The sequence below is a fragment of the Giraffa tippelskirchi genome, chromosome 1 (genome assembly GCF_054371585.1).
Source record: "Giraffa tippelskirchi isolate mGirTip1 chromosome 1, T2T-mGirTip1v1.2.pri, whole genome shotgun sequence".
In the NCBI taxonomy this organism is placed as follows: domain Eukaryota; kingdom Metazoa; phylum Chordata; class Mammalia; order Artiodactyla; family Giraffidae; genus Giraffa; species Giraffa tippelskirchi.
This window is the reverse complement of record NC_137275.1, coordinates 52629077-52652268: the sequence shown is the minus strand read 5'-3', so window position 1 is coordinate 52652268 and position 23192 is coordinate 52629077. Positions and strand designations below refer to the sequence as shown.

Below are 23192 nucleotides of genomic sequence, written 5' to 3'. Positions count from 1 at the left end.
CTGCTTCCTGCAGGGGGTGCTGTGCAGCTCAGTAACTTCTTTATTGGTTCCCAAAGTAGTCCCTGGTGAGTAAAATCACAACGCCACAATCTCCCTGCTTCCATCTGCCATTTTGATCTTGTTACCCACCACCTTATAATGGAAAATCTCATCTTTTCCACCTTCACCAAATGTGTGGAGGTCTTCCTCTACACCAAAGAGCAATTCTCAGACGTCAGCAGGGTGTCTGAAAGTTCAGCTCAATTCTGACACTATCTACCTGGAGAGAGCATCAGATCCCACAGGTTCAGGGCTCAGCCCTACAAGCCCCCCTCCCCTCGACCCCTGCCAACTTCAGTTGCCAACTGCAAGCCTGTTATCACCTGAGCTTCTAGCCAACCAGCTACAGATTGAATGTTCTGATGGACCGTCCTCATTGGGTTCGCTTTATTCGCTAGAGTGGCCGGCAGAACTCAGAGAAACATTTTACGTACTAGATCACTGATGCAATTGTTTGGTCACTAGCTCATGTCTTTGTGACCCCATGGACTGTAGCACACCAGGCTCCTCTGTCCTCCACTATCTCCCGGAGGTTTATTATAAAAGGATACAACTCAGGAATAGCCAGAGGGAAGAGATGCACAAGACAAGGTACAGAGAAAGCGTGCAGAGCTCCCATGTGCTTCCTAGGTGCCACTCTCTCCAACCTCCACGTGCGTACCAGCCTGGAAACTCTCTGAATCCTGTCCTCTGGGTTTTATGGAGGCTTCATTACATGGGCTGCTGCTGCTGCTGCTAAGTCGCTTCAGTCATGTCCGACTCTGTGCGACCCCATAGATAGCAGCCCACCAGGATCCTCTGTCCCTGGGATTTTCCAGGCAAGAACACTGGAGTGGGTTGCCATGTCCTTCTCCAATGCATGCATGCAAAGTTGCTTCAGTCGTGTCTGACTTTGTGCGACCCCAGGGACAGCAGCCCACCAGGCTCCTCTGTCCACAGGATTCCCCAGGCAAGAATACTGGAGTGGGTTGCCATTTCCTTCTCCACATTACACAGGCATGATTGGTTTAATCATGGGCCACTGGTGACTGAACTCAAACTCCAGCTACTCTCCCTTCCTTGGGGATGGGCATGGGACTGAAAGTTTCCACCCCCTAAACACATGGTGGGCTCTACTGGCAACCAGACCCACCCTTAGGTGAGTTCTAGAAGTCATCTTGTAGGTATTTACTCTTTTAATCCTCACCTCAACCCTACCAGGTTGATACTAAGTTACTGTATCCATTTTATAGATGACGAAGGAGAGTGAAGCACAAGGCTGATAAATGGTGGACCTAGGTTTCCAGCCTAGGCAGTTTGACCTCTGGGCCTTCACTCTTCCTGCTCTGCCCTATGCCTGAGATGTTGCTGGAGGAGCAGAGTCCAACTGGGCTGGGCCCACAAGAGGCACAGGAACACAGTCAGCAAGGTCAATACAGTTGAGTGTGTCTGGCCCAAGACTCCGTCATGTCCGATTCTTTGCAACCCTATGGACCGTAGCCCGCCAGGCTCCTCTATCCATGGAATTTTCTGGGCAAGAATACTGGAGTGGGTAGCGATTTCCTCCTCCAGGGGATCTTCCTGACTGAGATGGAACTGCATCTCCTGCATTGGCAGGCAGATTCTTTTACCATCTGAGTCACCAAGGAAGCCCAGCCCAAGAGCAGGGATAGCCTAAATAAAATTTTAGCTCTGACTTAAAGGTACTGTGATCTTGGCTGTGTAACTTACAAAGTCTCATTTTTTTTATTTGCAAAAATGGGAATAACAGTAATACCTCAGAGGGTTCTCACGAGGAGAAAACAACATAATACAGGTAGAAAACACACCACTGACCACTGCTGAGTGAAACAGCAAAGAATACAGGGCCACATACACCTTAAAGGGAGCCATCCAAGGAGGAAAATGAAAGGAGATTCGGAGATTTGTAATTAGCGTGATCCCCATGTTCCAATTACCCCTAGGATGGTTTTGGTTTATGACTGTTTTCTAGCAAAATCATTAAGAGCAGCTCCTTTTATTCTCAAAAGTGTCCTAGTTTGCATAATAAATTATAGTCACTCTAGTCAAAATTCCAGTGAATTCACCCTCTGGCACAGAGACTGAGGTTTGAATGTATCATATGCATGAAATATGCCCAGGTGGAAATTGGTTCAACTTGGCAGGGTGTGTGTGTGTGTCGGGGGTGGGGGGACAGGGAATAATACCCTAATGTACCAGCATTACTGTGGGATGGTGCTATGCTCTAAAACTAGAAGCCAGGAACACATTTCCCCACTTTTTATACAGCCTATTACAGAATCCTACAGTCTGTGAATACTCAAAGAATTTACTAACATTAAGGAAGGTGAAAAAGAATACTGGCTGTTCTTTGTCTTTGAGTCCAAGAATGCATAGCTTTCAAAAAACAAGAGTCCTCACAACACAATTAATTTTCTGTATGTATTCAATAATTCTGCTGTTGTTATTTAGTTTCTGATCTGAAAAACTTCACCACTGGTCCCTATAGCCACAGTAAGAGGAAATGGATGTGTGTGGGAGAAGCCCCACTAAGAAGCCAGCTCGATTTCCTCCCAAAGAACCAAGCAGCAAAGAGCAACCTAAGCTACTTGGTGCTGCCCCCGTGTGGCCACGAAGGTTTCTAACCACCACTTTTCCTTCAAGGCAGGAAATTATTAATATATAATCAACTCTCCGAATAAACACTCATAGATTAGGAGGAGCTCAAAATATTCAGTCCAAATACGTAATCAAATATCTAATCAATCTGACTATTTAAACACTTTTTTCCAATTTTGAATAAAAAAAAAAAATCAACATTTGTACTCTGATGCTCATTCTTCAATAGCTCTTTACCAAAAGGGTAAAAATGAGTAATGAATGGTTCAGGGTACAGACTGTGTCATCAGGTGGATCTAGATTTAAGTCACGACTTTGTACCTACCAGCTAGTGACTTTGGGGAAATCACTGCAGGTCTCTAAGGCTTAGTTTTTTTTTATCTGTAAAATGGGGATAATAATAGTACCTATACTTTATAGTACTGTTGTTGGACTGAGATAATATAGGTAAAATCTTTAGCATATCTGGGATATAATAACTCAATAAACATCATGTTATCGATAAATTTTAACTTTTATGTGCGGATTTTAAAGATTTCTCTAGTTTAACTGATATCAGCCACAGCTAAAACACTCAGAAGGCTCTATTAAAACACAGAAAACTGGACACCGTCCCCACAGTTTCTGATTCCGTGGGCCAGGGTAGGGCCCTTAAACCTGAATTTGTAATAGTCTCCCAGGTGATGCTGAAGTTGCAGGTCTGGGAACCACAATTGGAGAATTTCCTTACTCGGTGTCATGCTGTTCCCACGACCGATCCTAAAAGGCAGGTCTAGGTTCAAACCTCAGGATTGCCACTTACTATATGTATGCTCATTAACTGCTCTATGCCTCAGTTTCCTCACCTGTAAAACAAGGACACTGAAGTCCCTGTCTCACAATAACCTGTGCATATTGTGAGGATGAACTGGGCAGAGTTTGCTGCTGTGTCTGTTGCTGCCATCAGTTATTATGGGCATTTAGGGAACCAAGGTCATGGCTGAACCGGGAGGGATGCGGCTCTTGGTTGGGGCTTCTTTCTCTTCCACCTGTTCTCTCTCCCCTGCGCTGGAACCAGCGGTCGTATCTTGATTGGAAACACACATCCCGTTTCAACTTCTGTTTGAGTCCTCTATAATAGAGACGGATGCCTGCGGAGAACCTCTTCCTGAGACACACGTCGAGGGGTAGAACACAGCGCCAAGCCTTGGTTTCTAGGGCCCGTCAGTCATGTGTCTGCATTCCTCTAGTCCCATCAGTGTGGCTCAGCCACCAGGAACCTAAGCTTACTCAGTTGCAAAATGACAGTAACACTTGGCTCAGAGACCAAGTCCCACCAGGAGACCCAAAGTGAACAAGGAAGCTCAGGGAAGGGGCACTGCAGGCTCTCAGCAAATGTTCCCTCTCTTCTCTCTCTGGCTCCAAGAGACCCTCTCATGTCCTTCTTCGTTCTCCCACAGGCTTTCTTCTCATCCTTCTCCTGAGTTTTAACAAGGACGAGCAAGATGTGAGCCTACTGGCTGAAAACTGGGGGAGGGGAGAGACAAGGGAGTTGGAGCCGATGGAGTTATAGTCAGACACGAGCCTTGCCTCCAGCCAGGTGAGCCAGCTCTGTGCATGGCATCAAAGATGCTGCTGCTCAGACCAGCGTAATCCACCAAGCAGCACCTTCGATGCCCAGGACACAGTTAATGCTATACGTGAGTACTGAAGGACGATGACAAAAAAGTAAATGATACCAGAATTGATAGCAACACTAAATTATAGATATTAAAAAAACTAAGAACATCCAAGAGAAGAGCTACAATTTAGTTTACACTGCAAGTGTAATCCTAATCCATACTCATTTATTGGAATTGCTTACCACTAAGCTAGATTACTCTGCAGCACAATAACAACCGTGTATTCAAGTCAGTAAACATTTATTGAGTGCCTATTGGTTCCTGGAGACATAGGGAAATGAGCAGGATGTAGAGTAGACATAAGGCAGGAATCTACTGCATGGCAATGAGAAATACGTGGACAGAGAGGCACATGTATGTGTTGGGAGTCTTTTAACTCAGAGAGAGGGAATCATGGACAGCTTACTGAAGGATATGGTATTGAGCTGAGCCTTGTAGGATGGATGGGTTTACTCATTCAACAGATTTACTGATGACTGTGATATGCCAAGTACTGGAGGCACATCAATGAACCTGAGAGGCCAAACGCTCTGCTCTGAATAGTATTTCAAAAAACTGGAAGGGCGTATTCATTTGGCTGTGACACCAGAGGTCGCATAGCTCTGTTGACATAAACCATGATGAGTAAGGTACAATGGTACGTGGGGGAGGGGATGTGAGACAGTGGTTTAGGGCCTAGGTTTTCAAGTCACTGACATGGGATCAAACCCCACGTTGGCTACTATAAGCAGTGTGATTGGAGCCAAGTTACTAAACCTTGGTACACTTCAGTCTCTTCACCTGTTGCAGTGAGGATGGTGGTATGGACACCTGGGGGTATTGGCATGATTAATGGGAAGCCTTAGGCTAGGAACAGGACCTTGCCCAAAGCGGATGCTCAAGAAAAGGTGGCTGATGTTTTCACAAGGTCTCTGGCTCAGGGGGTAAAGAATCCACTTGCAACGCAGGAGACACAGAAGATGCAGGTTCAATCCCTGGGTTGGGAACATTCCCCTGGAGGAAATGGCAACCCCCTCCAGTCTTCTTACCTGAAAAATCCCATGGGTAGAGGAGCCTGGTGGGCTAGAATCCAAAGGGTCACAGAGCCGGACACGACAGAGCCACTGAACAGGCAGGCACACTGATCCTGTTCAAAAGTGTCATGCATGCGTGCACAGTTGCTCAGGCATGTCTGAGAGACCCCATGGACTGTAGCTCTCCAGACTCCTCTGCCCATAGGATTTTTCAGGTAAGAAGACTGCAGTGGGTTGCCATTTCCTCCTCCAGGGGATCTTCCTGACCCAGAGATCGAACCCATGCCTCCTTCAGCTTCTGCAATGGCAAGTGGATTCTTGACCCCTGATCCACCTGGGAAGCCCAGTCAAAAGCATCAGGACTGGTGAATTCCATCAACAGTCAGTCAGTCAATTCTGTTTCATTTTTCCAACTTATGATCAAACATCACTAGGGCTATACCTTGGGTGGCTGGGGATGGGGAGAGGCCCGAGGCCTGGGGAGAAGGAGTGGAAGAAAGCCCCCAGGCTCCATCATCTCATGGGCCCACCTAAGAGTCCACGGACCCCGGAGATCCACTGATGGGCTTCAAGAAGTTCTAAATCTCCTACAAATATATCCAAAATTATGTGTGTTTGCATGTAATGGAAAGAGGATCCAAAGCTGTCCAAAGGTTCTGGGAATATAAAACACTTTAAAAGAATCCCAAGGAGTTTGGAAATCCGAGTACTCAACTTATCAAGACATCAATTAAGGTAACATGTGTTCAGGGTAGATAAAGCTGAGTAGCTGGCATCTGAGTTCTTTTTTGAGAAGTGGATGAGGAAAATGGTTAGATGGCTCTACGTAATCAAGGATCAGGAGTTTAGGGGAGAAAGGGAAATGGGGGAGGGGCAGTGAGAAACAGCTGCAGAGCCTCTGGGGAAGTTCTGAAATGGCAGGCAGTGCTTGAATGACTTATAAAGGTGAAGGAAGTCCAACATCCAGTTTTGAAAACCAGTGACTAACTTCTGATGCAATGTAAGCCCCCTCTATATTACCCCTGATGCTCCAGCAAAAGCCTGATAGAGAGATGGCTGACATTGTCAGGAATGAAGAGAAGGGTGAACTCCTGCCCTGGGTAAATGCTTGGCAGAGGAGAGCAGTGGCAAAGGCCTCAGAGTGGAGCACTGGGAGTCAATACAAGAGAAATATAAGCCCAGGTAACGGGCAGAACTGGCAGGGGTGCCGGGGGTGGTGGTGGTGGACCCATGAACTTTGCAGGATGTGAGACAGGGACTCAAGCCTGTCTTGCCTGCATCCTAAGAACATAGAGATCCCGGTGCTGCCTGAGCTACGCAGAGCTGCTCTGCGGAGGCTGTTTATATCTGTGTTCTTGGGGTCAGGTGGGAAAAAATATATGTATTCTTGTTGTACATGACTATGCGGAAGGACCTTTTGAATAATCATACAGCCTGCAGAGAAACTGAGAGAGAATCCTTTTTTACTTCATACTGGTGGCTGCCATAAGGTAACCATCTAGGATACAGTCATCACGTGTGACAGCCTACATCCTGGGATGTCTCCCTAAGAAGCTGGAACTGTCCTCTGCCCTTTCGCTCCCCAGTTACTGCATCAGAGACAGCGCGGACCTGATTTTTGCCTACAGAACTGTCCAGATTTTGCTGAGAAATAAGGCAGCCAGTAATAAACAAAGGGCTGTGACCTCAAATGACTTTCAGAGCGTTGTCTAAAAATGCACAGGCTTTTCAGGGTTCCAAATATCTTCCTTAGATTGTGGTTTCCATAACACACAGGGAAGTCTTCAGCAAATCAGAGCTTGTGGTCACGATATATAGGAACGTAGATCACGGTCATTACGGACACAGTCTGAAACAAAATTAGGCTTCACCTGCCACTGGTTTTCCTGGAAACACTGAAATGCTTTCTAAATCCAGCATCTCGGTGGGCTCCACCAGAGAGGTGCCTGGGGACTCTGGAGTGGAGCCTGACCTAGTTCTCCATCCGGCTGAAGCAAGGAATCAGCCTGATTAATTATTCAGCCTGGCAACAACCTGGGCAGCCAGGGAGGACCCAAAGAGCATTTCTACACTGACCCCAATGAGCACGTCAGCTGTTCCTGCTGTTTCTCCCCAGACTGTCTGCAACGTGGTGAGCAGCCGAGCAGAAAACAAGACACCCGCCCTCTGGGGCCGTGGGCCCGCTAGTACCGCTTACTTAACTCTCTCTCTCCTCTTTCCTACTTTTCAGAGCAAGATCACTCCACTGGAAAAATTCATCCTATGCTAACATCCTATGCTGACAGCTTCTGCTGTCAAAGTGGACACTCATCATAATGAGTAACAAGCATCTGGTGCTGACAGTGTGCCAGGCACCAACAACTGACCTGTAGTTGAAATACTGTCTACAATGTCCACCTCTCTGCCTGCCTGCCTGCTCACCACCCCTTACCGGTGGTCAGTTCATGGAGGGGGGTACCCAGCCCAGGTCATCTCTGTCTCTAGTAAGTAACAGGCTCTGTCCCTAGTAAACACTTTAGAGACCTGCAAGGTCAGTGGCAGGAATATCAACCACATTCCCTATAGCCGGGAAATGCTCAGAGCATGTACAGTGATGGAATCAGAGCTAAGTTATCTAACAGAAGAGGGGAAAGATGTGCCACAGTTTAGAGGCGGTGCCTTTAGCCATCTCTCATGTACAGCGTGGGGTTATGCAGGTTTCTGAGATTTAAGACTTGGGTGACTTTAAATCCTTAATGAAAACGTAAGGGTTCTTTCAAAGCCCCGAGCTTTGATTTCGCCCCCTCTCTGTGTCATTCCAGCAGGCGATGACTCTTCTGCAACTGCTCCCTCGGCTTCATAAAAAGTGCTTGCTGACTCACCGCTCTACCACACAGAGAGAGCCATCGGTCTGAGATTTAAGGGAACCCAGGTTTGAACCACTGATGTGCTGAAGAGCAGGCTCAAGGGGAGGTCACAGTTGGGGAGTGGGTAGGGCTGAGATCTGGCTCTGCACTTAACACTTTAAATATTCAGCCATCACTGGGGTGTCTTTGCTTCCTCACTCTTACTCAGGGGAAGCAAAATCTCCCCATTTTTCCTTACCGAGTGGTCTCTTTGGCAGATGAGCCAGTTCAGATGGGCAGAGCTGTAGCCTGGCTTCCTCCTGTCCCCTCAAGTGGGGGTGGGGAGGATTCATGCTGGAGGATGGGACAGTGCTATTGTGCTGGATTCTGACTTTTAACTTAAAACACATGTGAGCAGCACTGAAATCATGAAACCAACGTGTCTTGCTTTTAACTTAACACATAAGATGTGCACTTTTACACAGCAATGAAATCATGACATCCATATGCTTTTAACAAATTTCTAAGTATGATTATCTTGAAGAGCAATATTCTCACTAGCGCTTAAATGGGATTTCAGAGTGAGGGAGGGAATTTCCATTTATTGCACTCCTATGTTAGAGACTTTTTATTAGTTACCTAATTGAATTTAGTTTAATTCTCACAACCAAGTAAATGAGTTATTCCACCCGTTTTTGACAGGAAATAAACTCCCAAAGGAACCCTGGCAAGTCTAAGGTTACATAAAACGTTTTGCAAAGTCTGACTCTGGTCATCACACATAATGCTAACACTGTGAAGTGGTGGTGAGGAGGGGGCTGGGGTGGGGGGGACTGAGGTGGAGGACAAGAGTGTCACACGCAGCATTTATTGCGAGTGTCTGTGTGTACATATCGAGCGGGAAAAATCCACTTCTCTTTTACTACTCACACAGAACACGTCACTTCTGACCCATCTAGTCATCAGATGTGCAGCAGCTCTTCCGCACACGTCTCTGCAACACCAGAGGGGTGTGCTACGAGTTAACTCAAGCCTGACACCCTCTACTTAGACAGACAGTCAGATCCCACAGGTTAAGGTCTCAGACCCACAAGGCTGCTTGCCCCAACCCCCGCCCCTCAGACACCAATCACTAAGTCCAGGTTGTCACCCGTGCTTCTGACCAAGCAGTTATAAACTGGAGACTCCCCTGACCCCTCATCAGGTTTAACTTGCTGGAGAGGTTCACAGAACTTGGGGGAAGTTTACTTACTAGATTACCTGTTTATTATAAAAGAATATAACTCAGGAGCATGCAGAGAGTCGAGGACAAGGTATGTGAGAGGGCGTGGAGTTCCCAGGCTCTCTCTGGGTCAGGCCACTCTGCCAGTGCCTCCACATGTTGACCAGCTCAGAAGCTCTCTGAGCCTTGCACTTTAGGGGTTTTTATAGCAACGTCATCCAATAGGCATGACTGTTCATTAACTTCCTTTCTATCTCCTCTTCTAAGCTTCTAATCATGGCTGGTCTTTCTGGTGACCAGCCCTTACCCAGGAGCCTACCTAGAGTCACATCTTTAGAACAAAAGACATTACTATCATCCAGGAAACTGAAAAGGATTTGGGAACTCTGTGTCAGGAACCAGGGTTAGATGTTGGGGGGTGGGGGTGGGGGATGGGGGACACTTTCTTTTACAATATTTAATCAACTCATGGCAACATATGAGACAGATGTTATTACTATTCCTATTTTACAGATGGGGAAACTAAGGCACAGAGTGGTTGTTATGGACTGAATTGTATCCAAAGCTATGGTTTTTCTGGTAGTCATGTATGGATGTGAGAGTTGGACCATAAAGTAAAATGAGTGCTGAAGAATTGATACTTTTGAAATGTAGTGTTGGAGAAGACTCTTGAGAGTCTCTTGCAAGATCAAACCAGTCAATCCTAAAGGAAATCAGTCCTGAATATTCATTGGAAGGACTGATGCTGAGGCTCCAATACTTTGGCCACCTGATGCAAAGAACTGATTCCTTAGAAAAGAGCCTGATTCTGGGAAAGACTGAAGGCAGGAGGAGAAGGGGACGACAGAGGATGAGATGGTTGGATGGCATCACCGACTCACTGGACATGAGTTTGAGTAAGCTCCGGGAGTTGGTGATGGACAGGGAAGCCTGGTGTGCTGCAGTCTACGGGGTCTCAGAGTCAGACACCACTGAGCGACTGAACTGAACTGAATGTCATACTTGATACGAGCAACTGAACTGAGAATTCATATATTGAAGCTCTAAGGCCCAATGTGGTTGTATATGGACATAGGGGAGCTAAAGAGGTAACTAAGATTAAATGAGGTCATAAAGGAGGCTTAATGCAGTAGGACTAGTGTCCTTATAAAAAGAAAGAGACACCAGGAAAGTGAGCGCACAGAGAAGGCCAAGTGAGGACACAGAGAGAAGGCCGTCGTCTGCAAACCAAGAAGAGAGGCTCTGGGAGAAATGAAATCTGCCAATACTTTGACGCTGGACTTCTAGCCTGCAGAGTGTGAGAAAATTAGTTTCTGTTGTTTAAGCCACTCGATCTGTGTGGTATTTCGTTACGGGAGCCCGAGTAGATTCATACAGTGGTATATAAACTTCAGGCGACCAGCTAGCATATAGTGAAGCTGGTATTCAAACCCCAGTTTCAGTTCAGTCGCTCAGTTGTGTCCGACTCTTTGTGACCCCAAGGACTGCAGCACACCGGGCCTCCCTGTCCATCACCAACTCCCAGAGCTTACTCAAACTCATGTCCATTGAGTCGGTGATGCCATCCAACAATCTCATCCTCTGTCTTCCCCTTCTCCTCCCACCTTCAATCTTTCCCAGCATCTGGGTCTTTTCAAATGAGTCAGTTCTTCGCAACAGGTGGCCAAAGTACTGGAGTCTCAGCTTCAGCATCAGTTTATGTACCAACAAATTCCTGTCACCACACCACGCTGTCTCCTAGGAGCGGCAACAATGTTGGTTTTCCTAAAGTGGGGACAGGGAGGGGGGCAGGCATACCTCACTCTACACCCAGGGACCTCAGAGAGGGCCTACAACCCGTCCCTCAACCCAACAGGCGTGCCCTCGTGCACAGCCCCTCCCCCTTAGCCTCAGGTCGGCTAGAGGAGGCTGATACCAGAGGGCAGGAGGCCTGGTCCTACTCTGAGAGGCCCCAGAGAATTCAAGGGTGGGAACAGGCAGAGAAGAAGGAAAATCTCCTTGAACAGAGAATGAGGGTTTCAAGCCCCCTCAGGCCTAGATTTATGGCTTCCGGCTGGCTCTGCTTCCGATGACTCAGAGGTCTAGGGGCGCCCCCACCCCAAGGCACTAACCAGTCCTGAGGGGGTCTAGGTGCTTTTGCTCATATTGTCCACCAGGGGGCACCATCACACTGCTCCCTCCCAACCCCCAACACCAATCCCTGGAGGTAAGGAGTCTCCACCGAGGTAAAGAAAAAAAAAAAAATTAATCAACTGCTTGATGACTGTGCCCTCCTCCCTCTAGGCCACTGTACTGCTGCTCACACTGTGTTCTAGGAAGTCCTAGGGTGGTCAGACTCAGCAACAACCTGTGGGGGGACCCAGGGGCAGTCCCCCCAGTGTGGGGCCAAGGCCTCTGGGCCCCTCAGCCAGGGTCCTGCTCTTTCTCTCACAGGAAAGGTTCCTTCAGCTGAAGACAGGCCAGCATCTCCTGGTGATGTCCACAGTGACGGTCGCTAATCTATTACTGAACAGGGTGACTTATGACATTATGAGGAATTTATATAGGTTTAAAAACAAACAGCAGAATGCCAATTTACTCATTTACAGAGAGAAGTGTACGTCTCACTGGTTGCTCAGCCTGGCTCACAAGAGGATTCGTCCTCTGAAAGAAATCCACTCAGTTCTGACCACCCGCTGACCGCAGGCTGAGTAGACAGGCAAGTAGAGGAGCCTGTTTCAACATCCTAATGGCTAGGATCCTTGGAGATTGATAGCTAGTGTGAGACACAGGCCTCCGGGTTGTGATATAATAAACAGTCATTTCCTGCACAGAAGCCAGCCTGGCATTTGGAGGCCTACTTTTATCGATGGAAAAGTTGAGTGGAGGCGGGTTCAATCAGAAGATTTGGCCCAGTGTTTCCACGATGTCACAGAACAAATTAGATGTATGTGCATATTTAAACATACCTGCAAGTACCGTGCATCCAACAAATTTACATGCAGTCATCATCGTCTTTCTAGCAGTCACCATTTAGCCAGTGCTTTCTCTGTGCTGAATATTTTGTATTAACATATAACATTAAGAGCCTGGGCTTGGCAGGGAAAGCAAGGCAGCCCTGACACTTACAGATCACTTTTGCAATGCTTCATAGCTTACGACAGGTAGCACAACACGTGTTCACAATCCCACAGAGAAGCAGTTCTTTATTTTACATGTGAGAAATCGAGTCTGGAGAACCAAGCAGAATCACCCCGGGCCACACGGTAAATAAGCAGCAGCCACAGTGTGATCTGAGGCTTAGCTCTCAAGGTAGACTGCTGTGTTGTCTTGACTTTACAGAAGAGGAAACCAGCCCAAGTTCAGCAAAAGGACACATCTAGGGACCGGCTGGACCTCCCCACTGTCTGCATTAGCTGTTCTAGAAACACAGCACTCCATCCATAGGAGGGTCTCCAAGAACAAGCCTCTTCTGTGGACCTCTGAATGCCCGCCACCCCAAAGAGGGCCTGACATGTGCTACACGCTCAATAAACATTTGTCAAATGAAGACACTTGAGCTGGAGACAGACTGCAGTACAGTGGCAAGAGAGCAATGGAACTGCCTGGAAGTCTGGACCGCTATTCTCTGGCTGCTCCCTTGGCTAGTTAATTGATCTAAGTGTCTGCCTCTTTGGGGGAATAACCCCACAGGTGCTGGTGAGAATTCAAGGCAGTGTGTGCAGAGGCAGAGAGCCTAGCACAGAGCAAGTAGAGCCTGGACTCTGAAGCCTGAGCACTTATGTCTGAAATCCAGCTCCCCACTTAATTCTTGAGTGATGCAGCTTTCTCATCTGTAAAATGGAGACAATGACAGTCTTATGACCTAAGGAATGTCAGGAGCAATAAATGGTGCGATACCTCTAATGTGCTTAGAATGGCACTTGGTAAGTGTTTGATGTGTTAGCTACTGTTACGATTATCTCTGAATTATCAACAAATCTGATCTAGGCCATGCCTGGTGACATACAGGCTTCCCTGGTGGCTCAGTCAGTAAAGAATCCGCCTGCAATGCAGGAGACCCAGGTTTGCTCCCTGGGTCAGGAAGATCCCCTGGAGAAGGAAAAGGTGACCCACTCCAGTATTCTTGCCTGGGAAATCCCATGGACAGAGGAGTCGGGCAGGCTACAGTCCACAGGGTCATAAGAGTTGGACATGACTTAGCAACTAAACCACCAACACCAACATAAAAGTCATATAAAAATATCCATTTAGCCTGTAAGGTGAGCTAGGGTCAGATATCACTTGCCTGCAAGTGCCTTCATCCTGAGACCAGAGGGCCAATCCTTCCATAGGCTAATCCATGCCCAGTGTCCAATCCATCCTTACTGGTCTAATAGGAGTCCCATCTTCACTACCTGGTGGGGCCTTGACACAGCCCTGCAGACAGCAGCCCAGCCCACATTCAAGGGTTCTGGGACACATGGACCGAGGAAAAACCTGAGTCCTGGCTGTGTTTGCAGCCCCTCTCTCTGGGCTTCCAGTTGGTTCCTGATTGACACACTGGGCTCCCAGCAGGTCTGGGAGGTCCTGTCCCAGAGCAGCGTGTGGTGCTCATGCCCCCTCTAGGCATCACTGGGATCTGGACACCTCCTTGTCATGTGAACCCTCCGTCCCAATCCTGACTCTGAGCTGAAGACCACCGAGATCCTACAAGGACGGGCTCATTAGATGGGTCCCTCTGGACATGGAGCAGGCCTGCTGAATCTTTGGAGAGTAAGATTTGGACCATTCTTGCACTCATCCAAGCAAAACTGGACAAGAACTCAATACTTCAACCGCTCAAAAATTCAGAAGCTTCCACAGAAGATGATTTCTAATATGCTATGAAACGGTGGATCTCTTACAAAGGGAGGTGGGATATGGGCAGAAGGGAGCACTTCTTAAACCTGATGCCTGACCCTTCCAACTAGAGCACCTTCAAATCCCACCAACCAAACACCCAGTCATACCCTCCTACAGATGGCCCAGCCTGCTGCAGCCTAAGGCCTGGGAGACCTCAGAGTCACCATGAAGCATCTCCAAGTACCTTGATCTGACAGTAACCACAGAAACTTCTCCTGGTGGGACAGTGGGACAAAAGGGAACTTCTGCCGCTGGAGACACTCGAATGCCAACAGAAGCTGAGTCTGTGGCAGTAAACATGGGCTCACGGCCCACGCTCTCAGAGCCTGAGTCAGAGCCCACGCCCATCCAGGCCCAGCAGCGAGGCTGGTAGGAGCCGTTCCTATTTCTGCAGAGAAGTGGCAGATGTCCTCACTCCTGGGAAACTATTCTTCTTCCCCAGAAGCGTGAATGATATTTTAGTTTCCCCTATGGTAGTCTTGGAAAAGATTGAGAGGCGAGTTGTATGGTCCACATGGTTGATTTACACTATTGATTTTATTTCTGTTGCTGCAGAGTTGAGAAGCCTTATTTGCAGAGTAAGCATAGAGTAAAACCATAAATGAATACCCAAGTTCTGCATGTAAAGTTGGCCATTTTATCTTGCTGGGAAAGCAAGATGACTATGTGAACTCTAGAGGGGATGCTGATCCAACAGAAAGTGCAGAGAGAGCCTGAGGTCAGGAGACAGGCTGCACCGTCCAGGCTGAGAGCTGGAGACCTGGGCCTAGGCAAGGCTGGGACACTGCTGTCTTTTGCTATTTCTCTCTCTCTCTACCCTATAACACAAATTGCAAGAAGGCAAAGGCTTGCTCTGCAGTCTTCTCTGCCCCAAGCACAGAATATGATCACTATGAGGATTAAATGAGTTCATACATGTCATATAGGCTTTGCACAGTATTTGATGTTTGGTAAAAGCTATACTCCAGCTTCCCTGGTGGCTCAGTGGTAGAGAATCTGCCTGCAATGCAGGAGACACAAGAGAGGCAGGTTTGATCCCTGGGTCGGGAAGATCCTCTGGAGGAGGACATGACAACTCACTCCAGTATACTTGCCTGGAGAATCCCATGGACAGAGGAGCCTGGCAGGCTGCAGTCTATGGGGATGCAAAGAGTCAGATACAACTGAAGCAACTTAGCATGCATGCAAAAGCTATACTCATCATCATTATTGAGACTGATTGTAGTTTTTATTGTTGGCTTGTAAGAAAGGTTTTTTTAAAATTGCACTGCTCACCAAGAAACAAAATATCTGCAACTTTTTACAAAGGGTCTGAGATGAACACAGTGAACTCATAGACTGTGAAGACCTACAAAGACTTCGTTAGAAGCAGAGCTGTTGATTTGATCAACCCTAAAGGGAGATTTATCAGATCCTCGCTCACAAAGTCGACTCCTAGAAGTCTACACAGCACGCACATGGGAAGAGCCTTTACCCATAGCACAGAGATCTAGCGCATCAGGGCCCTGGGGACCCTGGAACCCAACCACCTCATTTCACAAACAAGTAAACTCGAGTCCCCAGAGTGCTGCAGAGCTGCTGCTATCAAGAATGAGTTTCTGCCTTGAGGGGAGAGTAGTGGGCATGGAAGGTCATTTATCAAAGTCTTCCTTGGTCACCACCATTTGCTGAGATGGTCCCTGACCAACTGGCACCAAAGTGCAATGCAAAGATGAAAGGAGTGTGAGCAGATGCTCTTCCAAGTCATTTACAGCAATTCAAGAAGAAAAAAGAGTTCTAAGTAGTTGTTTTAAAGGCTTTGCTTAAAATTAGCTATACTGAATTCACAGGGTAGGAATGTATGTACACAGAGTTGAAAAATTTAAAAGGAGCAAACTGCCAGCAAAGACCAGAATAAAGGGTAAAAACCTACTCCCAGAGATGACAATATATCTGAGGAACAGAGGTATCTAGGACTACAGCCAAGACGGATAAACCAAAAGGACTTCTTGTGGCCCCTGCTCACAAGCAGGTAACACGCCAGTGTCTCAAGTAACTCAGATTGTGTCATGTGAGTGTGTGGACACAAGGGAAGAGGGGGGCCTTAAGGAACCCTGTGACTTCAGAAATGGGAAACTACTCTAGGCTTAACCCTGGTGATCACACAGAATAACCATGGAGGGGCCCAGAGAATGTTGCAAGGCAATGGATCCCCAAAATTCTAAGAGGAGAAGTGACTCTGCAGACTGGATGCTGTCACAAAGCTTTGAGATGGTGCTAAGAAAGGTGACAGAGACAGACAGGAGCGGAGAGGAGTTCCTGACAGGAAAGGACAGAAGGAGGGAGAGAGACTTCACATTATTCAGGGTACCCAGCCTCGGGGCCCGGGGACCCCAGGTCTCCGCAGCTCCTGATGTTGCCCGAAGCTCGTTACGCCATCTGTATGACAGCTGCAGCTGTGCCCCCTGAACGGACCTGGGCTGGAGGTCCAGTGATTTGGGCCAGAGACTGCTGGTCCAATTCAAGGAGAAGACTCATTCCCAAACTCACCTCCCTCTTCCCTGGGTTTCCACTGTAGAAACAGTAGCTCATCTCTTAATGCTCTGCTGTTCTTTGAATTAATGCCCCATTAGCCTCTGAGCCTTGTTTTCAGAGCCAAACTTAAAGCCTTGCTTGTCCCTTTTGCTTGATGGATGAGGCCCAACAGGGGGTAGTGACTCACCCAGGGTCTTTCGGCCCCTGAGGGGCAGGTATGGGTGGGCAGTGGGGTCTTCTGCTTCTGCCCCTTGCCACCTCCCCCAGGAGCCACCTGAGATGAGACCCCTTGTGTGTGCTTTTTCTCTTCTCCCACAATGCCCAGGTAAGTGCCACACACAGCAGCAGCACTTAATATCTGTTGACTCATTTTTTCTTCTAATGAGAAGATGCAGGGTCTCCTAAGAAAAGTCACTAAAACTAACCAAAGCAATATAAATTATAAAGAAAGGCAGAGGAAGTCTGGATTAATTTTCTCAGAGAAGAATGAGAAGGGCTATGGAGAAGTAGCTGGAAAAGTGTTGGGGAAGATGCAACCCAAAGCCCTCCTTCTACACGGGGCATCAGGTAACAAGCAGGGGCTCTGGAATGACAAGAATTTGGAGAGAGGGAATGATGAACTTTTTCTTTTTTTTAATTCTATAGTTTGTGATTGTGCTTTTTTAAAAATAAATTTATTTTTAATTGGAGAATACATGAATCAGCCATAGGTATACATATGTGCCCTCCCTCTTGAACCTCTCTCCCACCTCCCACCCCACCCCACCCCTCTAGGTCACAGAGCACCTGATTTGAGCTCCCTGTGTCATACAGCAAATTTCCACTGGCTATCTATTTTACATATGGTAATATATATGTTTCAATGCTACTCTCTCAATTCATCCCATCTTCTCCTTCTCCCAGGCTTCCCTTGTGGCTCAGCTGGTAAGAATTCACCTGCAATGTGGGAGACCTGGGTTCAATCCCTGGGTTGGGAAGATCCCCTGGAGAAGGGAATGGCTACCCACTCCAGTATTCTGGCCTGGAGAATTCCATGGACTGTATAGTCCATGGGGTCGCAAAGAGCGACTTTCACTTTTTTCTCCTTTCCCCACTGTGTCCACAAGTCTGTTCTTTATTTCTGCATCTCCATTGCTGCCATACAAATAGTTTTATCAGTACCATCTTTCTAGATTCCATATATAAGTATTAATACATGATATTTGCTTTTCTCTTTCTGACTTACTTCACTCTGTATAATAGGGTATAGAGAAAAGGAAGCCCTCTTACATTTCTGGTGGGAATATAAATTGATACAGCCACTATGGAGAACAGTATGGAGATTTCTTAAAAAATTAGGAATAAAACTACCATGCGGGGCTTCCCTGGTGGTCAAGTGGTTAAGAATCCGCCTGCCAACACAGAGAACATGGGTTTGATACCTAATCCTGGAAGATCTCACATGCCATGGAGCAACTAAGCCTGTGCATCACAGCTACTGAGCCCATACACCCTAGAGCCTGTGCTCTGCAACGAGAAGCCACCACAATGGGAAGTCTGCCCACTGCAATTAGAGAGTAGCCCCTGTTCACAACTAGAGAAGGCCCAAGGGCAGCAGCAAAGACCCAGTGCAGCCGAAAAGAAAGAAAGAATGAAAAAACATAACTGTATGACCCAACAATCCCACTACTGGGCACAAACCCTGAGGAAAACCATAACTGAAAAAGATACATGTACCCCAATGTTCACTGCAGCACTATTTATAATAGCTAGGATATGGAAGCAACCTTGATGCCTATCGACAGATAAATGGATAAAGAAGTTGTGGTACACACACACACACACACACACACACACACACACACACACACACACACACACACACACACACACACACACACACACACACACACACACACACACACACACAGTGGAATATTACTCAGCCATAAAAAGGAACACATTTGAGTGAGTTGTAACGAGGTAGATGAATTTCTCAACATAAAGGGATAAAACAAGGAAACTCTTACAAGGGGGCTATGGGCTCTTCACCCCCAGGGCAAAGTTTTAAAAGTAGGATGTTGAATTAACTGTCCCCAGTGATGTTTCTGTTTCAACAGAGATGACCCGCTTAGAGGTGCTACCTAAGTTATGATCCTACATGCAAGATGCAACCTCTTTGAAACTTATTCCCCAACAATACATGAGAACCTCAACTGTCCCACTTCTCAAATTGCTTTGGGAGGAGTCTTTACAGCTTGAAGGAGAAGAAGGTAGTTCTACTTAAGCACATAAAAGAGGACACAAAATAAAATGTTTATTTCTGTCTTGAGAATCTCTTCACTAATTAACAATGTGGAGGGCCCCAGTGCTGGCAAAATCACATTACCTTAACTCTACACAGCTTCCTCTGGGGAGAACAGGGACCAGCTTCACCCAGCACACCCCCACCCCACCAGTACAGACTTAGCGCTGGCACGTGCTCATCTCAGCAGACTTGAACCTTCCACAGAGAGAGGTCTGCAAAGAACTCCAGAGGAACACAGAGATTCTGCGTAAATGTGATGCCAAAAAAACTATGGGCCAATGCTGAATTTCTGAGCTTCCTGTGTCAATTTCCCCCCTGCCCTCATGTGTTAACTTTTTAATAAGTTTAAAAAAAGATTTTGGGGAAAATGTTTTACAGGTGCTACATTATTTATCAACACATCTTGCGGACAATATAAGTGCTTTAATGCTGTTAACGGCAGCAGGCCAGACTCCAGGCCAGACTCTGCTGCAATCCCCCATTTTTGGCAGTCTTTGTAATCTCTGAAATCACTGCAAGCACTGGGGAGAAGCAGCAACCACGGAAGGAACAATCTAGAGTTTCCTGTAAAAGGAGGGCAACTCTGATGTCAATAATACAGAGAACCTTGGAATTTTTGTTTCTGCTTTCTTTTAAAGCTAATCTAAAACTCCTGGTGCCTGAAGTCCAAAGCTTTTCAACCAGAACTCAGAGGTCTGAAACCGACCTCAGGCTTGGCTTCTCCCTGGGCATTGGGAAGAGAAGACTCTCATTACTGAACTCAAGTCACTGCCATCTGGGCTGACCCGCCGAGGGATTCTGAATTGATGCAGGATTTACATATATGTGCCTTAACATACAGTAGAAGGGGAGAGTAATATGCTCTGTGTAAAGTGACAAATCACACACATACACACACAACTGTAACCAGTTAAAAAACTGTTTCAAGATTTGTTTTGTCTTTTAAATGAAGCACCACACACTCAGCCCCAATGACACAGAGGAAATTCTTTATTCCTATTGTCACCGTCTCCTTTCTGAAAATTGGATTAAAAAAATCCCTTGTATAACTTGTATAAGCTGGTACTGTCTGCATTTTCATTAATAACCAGTGTGTTACCAGACATTATTTATTTTCTAAAGCCTGAAAAAACAAAAGTAATCCTGCTTCACTTAAGCTAAAGCACGTTATAATATGCCAATTGCTAAAATGATTCCCAAACCAGCTGGATTAGAGACAGAGGGAGGGTGGCCTAAAGATGGCATACTTGGGACTGGGCTCAGCCCCACACTGCCTCTAGCTGACGGGACCTACACATCAGCAAAAACAGTAATTCACTGTGACTGATCGGTCTGCTGGGAACCATTACATCAGAATTTTCTAAAGAAACTCTTGGAAGACCAAAATCATACGTCATATACATCAAAGCATTTCTATAACATCTTACTTGGTCTTCATAGTAATGCTATGAATTTCCCACACTAGGCATTAGCACCATCCCATTTTACAGATGAGATAAGTGATGTTCACAGAGGTTAACAAAGTCACACAGTAGTATTGAGGCCAGAACCCAGGTATTCTCGCTCCTATTTCATACCCTTTCCCCTTGGAACATGGCTCTACATGAGGGACAAAGGCTCTGGCTGTTCTTTCCTCTGGTCATTCACTGGGAGTCAACTGTTTCACCAATCTGCTAAAACACACACACACAAGATAATTTTTTTCCTCTCAATCTTCCAATGGCATGCTTGCAAGGCCATGGGAAAGCCCACTTCCATGAGAGGAAGCACAGGCCAGAAATGAAAAGCCAGGCTGCCTGGGTTCATATCTCAGCTCTGCCATTTGTCAGCTGTGGAACTGTGGGCAGGATTCCGTGCCTCAGTTTCAACTAAATATAGGAGAAATAAGAGAACACAGCTCATAGGGCTTGAGGAAAGCAGGCAGTGGAAGCAGGATGTGGGTGTTTGCAACTGCCTTTCACAGAGGTGCTAGATGAGCCTGAAAGATAGAAAACGAGCTTTTTCTGTCTTTAGCCCCAAACCACCTTGGCATATGTGTACCCCATACACACTAAGCATGAATTTGAGCAAGCTCTGGGAGTTGGTGATTGACAGAGAAGCTTGGCCTGCTGCAGTCCATGGGGTCGCAAAGAGTAGGACAGGACTGAGCAACTGAACTGAACTGATACACACTAAATGTTCAGTGAACATCAGTGATCATCACTGGTATTACCAGAACACAGGCTTTAGAGTCAGCTTCAACCAGGTTCAAATTCATCCACAGAATAGATTTGTCATTTTAAGAAAGTGACTTGGGGTCTCTGAATCTCAATTTGCTCATCCATAAGATGGGAGGAACAATGTCACCCTCTTTTGCAGGGTTGCTCCGAGAATCAGATGGCCTACTGCAAGTAAAGCGACCAGCAGTGTGCCCAGCACATGGTTGGAGCCAGAGCTGTTAGTTACCTTCTCCGCCCACCCTCTACCGTTGCCAAAAGATGAAGGTCTACGTTGGGTATCCATTCGTTTCATTGTTTCCACATCTCAACCAAAATGTGGCAGACATGTATTAGAATACCTGAAGCAGGAGAGATGTTTTCTTTATAAGGTATTTTATTTACTAAGTGGCATTGCCTCATAGCATTAGGTGAAGAGGGAAAACTGACATTTTCTGTAAAAATAAGCTCTAGGTTGCTATCGCTCTCATTTGAACTCACAGCTCTCAGAAAGGTTTTTTGAGAAATCATATATTGTGGCTTCTAGGGTCCATGTGTCATTTACAATAGGCCAATGTTTCAGCTTTGTTAGAGACAGGGGTAGTATGCTGGTCAAACCGACCATTGGGAGTGTAGCTGGAGCAGAAAAGTGGGCCTCAGGTGGGGATCTGTGTCCCCTTCTTGGGCAGCAGGTCTGCTGAGAGAATGTAAAGGAACCTGAAGGGACACATTTCTGCTCTGTGCCCACAGGAGGTGAACTGTAGCACTGTTTGGCTGGAGATCTGGATTAAGAATGTGCTGGTTCAGTTTTACTGAAGTGATTTTCAGTCTGAGGATTTCTTAAGGTCACATTGAATTATTTTTAAATATTTCAAAAATTGAGCTATAATTGATATATAACATTATGTAAGTTTAAGGTAAAACATGCTGATACATTAATATATTTCAGTAAGATCACCACCGTAGTGTTCATTAACCCCTCTATCATGTTGCATTTTTATCATTTTTCTTTTCTGATGGGAACAACCAAGATCTAGTCTCTTAGCAACTTTGACATTTTCAATACAGTATTGTTTACTATAATCACTACACTGTATTGGATCTCCTGGATTTATTTACCTCCTAGTTGCAGGTATGTACCCTTAAACATCTCCCATTTCCCTATTCTCCAGCCCCTGGCAACCACCATTCCACTCTGTTTCTATGAGTTCAGCTTTTTAAGATTCCACATATAAGAGACATCATACAGTATTTGTCTTTCTCTTAGTATAACACCCTTAAGGTCCACTCACATCGTCACAAGTGACAAGCTGAATAATATTCCATTGCATAGATATACTACATCTTCTTCATCCATCTGCTGGTGGACACTTAGGCTGTCAACTTAAACTATTTATGGATTATGCTTAGCGAACTGATCTCAAATGTCTCCTTCAACATAAAGCAACTGAAATTCCACTTATAGCTGCAAGTTATCTCTCCCTTCTTTAAGTTCAATAACATCGTAACTGTCATTCTTAAATGAGACCACCATTGTCTCTGCTATTATTTTCTTTTGCTCCCCTCCTCAATCTGATTGATTATATCATCTTGCGCACCACAGTTGTTGAATAAGTATAGCATATGCAGAACGACTGGATAGATGATTTGGTTGCAGACAATTTGAGGGCTATCACTCTTGGTGTCGATTTAAGAGATCGAAAATACACAAGCCTGACTATTAAAACCATTTCCTTAAAAGCACCAGAACCTGGAGCAGAGAAAGATCTCAGTCTTTGATTCTTGTGGCTTCATATTCTGATGAGATTTTAAATAGGAGGCAAAGGATTGAGAGAACAGTGTGACTTAGTTAAAATGCCTCAGTGTCTGAATCATTCTAATGTGCTCTAGGAGGAACCATCATTTCTTTGTCAATTTCATTAACTGAAAATAAATAAGAAATGGCCACAGTACTACCTCAATACTGGCACCAGCA

At 46.2% G+C, this 23192-nt stretch overlaps 1 protein-coding gene and 1 long non-coding RNA gene across 23 annotated transcripts in view; one reads left to right on the top strand and one right to left on the bottom strand.

Moving 5' to 3' along the window:
- Positions 1-23192, bottom strand: part of APBB2 (amyloid beta precursor protein binding family B member 2) — a 368065-nt gene that overhangs the window by 73139 nt on the left and 271734 nt on the right. The gene's annotated exons all lie outside the window — the stretch shown is intronic.
- LOC145546039 (uncharacterized) lies at positions 533-8565 on the top strand. Of its 2 annotated transcripts, none has more exons than XR_014082443.1 (4): positions 533-630; positions 4077-4216; positions 7542-7794; positions 8113-8565. It is a non-coding gene; the product is annotated as an uncharacterized LOC145546039 (long non-coding RNA). The 2 variants fall into 2 exon arrangements; XR_014082440.1 differs by having other exon boundaries at positions 568-630; positions 4077-4316.